General features: G+C 40.8%; 1 long non-coding RNA gene across 1 annotated transcript; it reads left to right on the top strand.

The window, feature by feature from the left end:
* Window positions 1-2,643: 2,643 nt before the first annotated feature.
* On the top strand, window positions 2,644-3,943 carry LOC148315116 (uncharacterized). The gene is made up of 3 exons (XR_015841257.1): window positions 2,644-2,974; window positions 3,541-3,594; window positions 3,684-3,943. It is a non-coding gene; the product is annotated as an uncharacterized LOC148315116 (long non-coding RNA).
* The last annotated feature ends 932 nt before the right edge of the window (window positions 3,944-4,875 follow it).

The following is a 4,875-nucleotide window of genomic DNA, read 5'->3' on the forward strand; positions in this document are numbered from 1 at the left end:
GATGTTAAAATTACAGTTAGATAGACCTGTGCTGGTTGGACAAGTTTTCTAATATATCTGGACATAAATCGTAGCTAATAATATTTTCCCTCATCATCATATGATATACAGTTATGCGTAGTGTATGTCTTTACTATGTTACAATCTAAGAACCTACCAGCCACTACAGTTCTCTCATTGGGAGACTTAAGCTTTCGTCAGGCTGTCGACTGCTGCATTGCCCTCTTATTGGCTTTAAGTACACAACCTGTAACTGAATTATCTGTCAGAACAGAACCTATGTGTCCACAGCAGGTGATTTGGCATGTGGATTCTTCAGATTTTTAGAAAATAGGTAAAATTGTGATCAAAAGTTTAAAATGTATAAAATTCTGGTATAGTTTGCAATAGTATATCTATTAAATCATTTCAAAACTTCTTAACAAGGATGGAGAACATTGGCTGTGACCGAATTGGTTGAGGTTTACATTACCAGGACCATTGAGCAGCCTCCTCGGGATCTACAAATTTAGGAATGAAGATATGCATCCCATGTTACAATCCTGTTATGGCCCGAGGTTTTGAAGTTGCAGTTACATATTGGGCTGGGCGATATGGCTGATAAGTACATAGCGATATAAGTATTTCATATGGGTCCATCGATACACATTGAATTCTTTTTTCGTATTATTTTATTCATTATTTTTTTTATTTTCCAATATTTTCACTGCCCTGTTAAAAAAACATTTAATGTAGTTTTCCTCCCGGGAGCTTTTTGTTACGGTCAATTAAGTGTTTTTGTTAAATATAGCTGCGTAGAATAATTATATGCATTATTATCGTACCACAATGTTTTGGTTTTGCAAATAATTTCCTAAAATCATTCTAATTTTATGACATTATTTTGTCATAATATCATTCATCAATATTTTAGTTTTTTTTTTTTTTCAAATAGAATTAAGACCTTTTTCTGTGCAGATTCCTCTGGGGATTAAGTATTTAATGGGTTCTCAATTTTCTCTTGGACTCTGATGCAACCCAGTCTCCTCCCTTGGACAAAAAATATGGGCTGAATCTTCCTTGGAATAACGACACAGATTCTGACGAATCATTGTCAAATCCTGCCCCTGAACTTTGTGCCTCAGACCCAGACCATATTACTATCCCAAGGCTCAGGAGGACCAAAAGTATACAGGTAAACAACCCATATAGATTTCAGGGAATCTTACAAGCAAATTGCATATATTTTATTGGTCTCCTGCCTTCTATCCTTTATATTTCGTTGTTGTTGTTGTTTTTTAGATTAAAAAAACAGGCTGACTTTGGAATGGAGAAGCATTATTACTCCAACTCAGATGACGGTGGAGATGAATATATTCCGGATACAAGTGAGGCCTCTGATTCAGACGGAAGTGAATCTTTGAAAATTGTGGACCCTCTCTTGAAGTCTAAGAATGCCTTCAGAGATTTTTCTCCCACACCACGAATCTCAAAAGCCACCTCAACGCAGGTTGTTAATCAAGGGCGTTCACCCGTTCGGAGGAGTAGCAGCACTGGTGTGATTCTTGAATTCTATGGCTCTTCAAATATTTGTGCAGTTTAACACAAATCATCCAAAATAGAATTCAAGCACATCTGTGACAGAAATTCAAATTCAGAAGTCAAAGAGAGAGAACAAAAAAAAAATCTAATGCTGCGCTTCTTCCGAAGACATATACTGTAAACAGTAAATGTATGTTAGGACAATCTTGAAAAAAGTATTAGAACACCCTTTACTTTTATTTCTTGTTAATTTTATTAACCAAAATATGTCCATTTTTATTACAGATTAATGAATACAAAATTAAAACTCTAATCAGCTACTTTTTAATCGTTATATTTGTATAAACAAATGTTATACATCTGTGTGTTAACTTATACAAGAAATGACGGAAAAGCAAGGGTGGTTTAGTATTTTTTTATCGTATATAGTCTGTATAATATCTTTAACCTATGCTGATGCTGTTTAATACTGATTTAAATAATAATAATAATGTCATAATCTGTTGGTTTTACATGAACAAAACCTTTCAAGCACTTTTTAAAATTCTAAATACTACCTCTTGTCAGTAAGTTGGTTCACAGCACTGCCTTGGAGTGAAAGTGTGTAGTGCTGAGACAGTCGGTATGTGCTGAGTCGTCTGACGTTTGTGTGACTGGTACCCAGGAAGGTAGCAAAACCAGGCAGTGTGTATGTCGTACCCAGGAAGGCAGAGAAACCAAGCAATATGTATGTGGTACCCACGAAGGCAGAGAAACTAAGCAGTGTGTATGTGGTACCCGGGAAGGTAGCAAAACCAGGGAGTGTGCATGGATACAGACCCCAAAAGTGATTAAAACCAAATAAAGTCCCCAGAAGATCATCTGTAGTCAGGTGAAGGACCCTGTACTTTGTTCAACTCATTTACTCCCTTAGACGTACAAAGACGTCTTTTAATGCAATGGCGCCCTCTACCAAAGACGTATAAGTACGTTTCCTGTCTTTTTTACGTCATAGTGTACATAAGGGTCTGATGCAACCTCTGACTGAGAATCAGCCTTGTCCGCATTGTGAATCATGTAAAAATCACCCAGCAGGGGGCAGAGGTGCAAAAGATCCGCCTTGAATCTGCGCCAGAGGTACAAATGGGGGGGCGGGATCCTGGGGTAGACTTATAAGTGTGGAGAGCAGCGTGGGTAGCAGCAGCATCGGCAGCACTAGCAGCAGTCGCATTAGTAGCGTTAGCAATGAAATCCTCCAAGCAAATGACGATCGAGGAATGCTTTTTTTTTAAAAAAAAGCTTCCTAAAAGCATCAAGGCGATGGAGACGCTTTGGTTGAGAGGATGACGCTTCGTCGTCGTCACAACAAAACGGCGTCTAAAGAGGGTGCGCGTGCCTTGCGGCCTGCATCGCCTGCCTTCGGACAATAGCCAAAGCAGCTGAGAGTCCTCACCAGATCCCCCCGAACGAGGAGGTAAGCGCTCGCAAGTTACCATTGAACATGTGGTTTTACCCCTCATGCTTTTATTGTACATATCATGCATCTTGCGGGCAGAAAATGTCGCGTAAATGTGCAGTTAGACGCGAGCTTGCTCGCTGACTTCCTCATCCGGCCGCCTCTATTGCACAATTACACGCGAGCGTAAGTCCTCGCCGACGAGGAAGTAAACGCTCGCAAGTTACCATTAAACATGTGGTTTTAGCCCTCATGCTTTTATTGTACATATCATGCATCTTGCGGGCAGAAAATGTCGCGTAAATGTGCAGTTAGACGCAAGCTTGCTCGCTGACTTTCTCGTCCGGGCGCCTATTGCACAATTACACGCGAGCGTAAGTCCTCGCCGACGAGGAAGTAAACGCTCGCAAGTTACCATTGAACATGTGGTTTTAGCCCTCATGCTTTTATTGTACATATCATGCATCTTGCGGGCAGAAAATGTCGCGTAAATGTGCAGTTACGCGCGAGCGCATCTCCTCCCCGACGAGGAAACAACAATACTGAATGGTGTGGTAATCATGCATACTTTCTAAAATTCACAGATTGTGCATCCCGCGGCAAGAAAGTTCCTCCTCGTCTTGTTGGTGTAAAGAAAGGTAAATTATAATATGAAACTTCACACGCCAGCAATAAAATGCAGCAATAAATATATATTTCCAATTGTTTGTATTTCTGTAATTTACAGGTTGTGCATCAGGAAGCAGTGGTTCCGGATGGCGTCACACTGGATGGCAACCGAGGAAAATCGACTTTACAGCAACCCCTGGACCACTGAATGCCGCTGCCCATTTGGAGTCTGAGGAGCCAGCTGATTTCCTGCAGCTGTTTCTCACGGATGAGCTTCTGCAGCACATCGCGGATGCCAGCAATCACTTCCCAGACAATTATTTTCACACAAACCCCAGTGGACAAACACAAGCTCGCCTATTTTCCACGGACCAGCAAAGCCAGACCACAACGAAAGTGTCGGGTCTGTTTGTGCAAAGGCAAACGGAGTGAAACAAGAATGTGGTGTGAACTATGTTGTGTGCCCTTGCATCAAGGCAACTGTTTTATTTTATATCACACAAAAAAAAAGTATGTATGACACTGATGTATTTCATTTTTGTACATAGTTCAACAGTTCAGTCGTTTAGTGTTATGTGCAAATAAATTTATTTTATCAAAAACATTTTTTGTGCTTTTTTTTGTTATTTTATAGAAGGCATGCATTATTTAGATGTTAGAGGTGTCATAAAAGCCATAAATAATAGTGTCAAAATTCAAATTATGGTCAAAATGCATCAGTTTACAAAAAGCTCATTTTCTCAGTTTTTTCCCCAGGGATTGGAGTTTTCATGAAATTTAGCTATTTTCAAATGCCGATTGCTCAAGAATGGAAAAAGATAGGAACAAACATTTTTTTCTGTTGAAAGAAGAGAGTCTCATCTTTCTTCGGGTGTGCTCCATGTCTATATAGCATTAGAATACTATATTCTGTGGGCCTTGCAATATTAGTCAAAACCCAGGAAAACGCTGGGATTGAGCGGGTTGCTCCAGTGAAAATGGCTGGTATTTAATGAGTTAAGACTGGTTAGGACATCCGGCTCGCAGTCCCAAGGTGCAGGGTTCGATCCCGGGACCCAGCTTTCCTGTGTGGAGGTTGCATTTGTGAGTGAGTTTGAGCGCAGATGGTTGTTCGTCTTTGCGTGCCCTGCGATTGGCTGGCAACCACTTCAGGGTGTGCCCCGCCTACTGTCCGTTGACAGCTGGGTAGGCTCCAGCACGCTATCCTTGTGAGAATAAGCGGATTGGATATTACATGTATGTGTTTATGCCCTAGGCCAGGCGAGGGCAAACTACGGCCCGGGGGCCACATGCGGCCCGTTAAGTTTTAA

This window comes from Idiotropiscis lumnitzeri, unplaced genomic scaffold (genome assembly GCF_059441095.1).
Source record: "Idiotropiscis lumnitzeri isolate Australia: NSW breed Sydney's pygmy pipehorse unplaced genomic scaffold, RoL_Ilum_1.0 HiC_scaffold_118, whole genome shotgun sequence".
NCBI lineage: Eukaryota > Metazoa > Chordata > Actinopteri > Syngnathiformes > Syngnathidae > Idiotropiscis > Idiotropiscis lumnitzeri.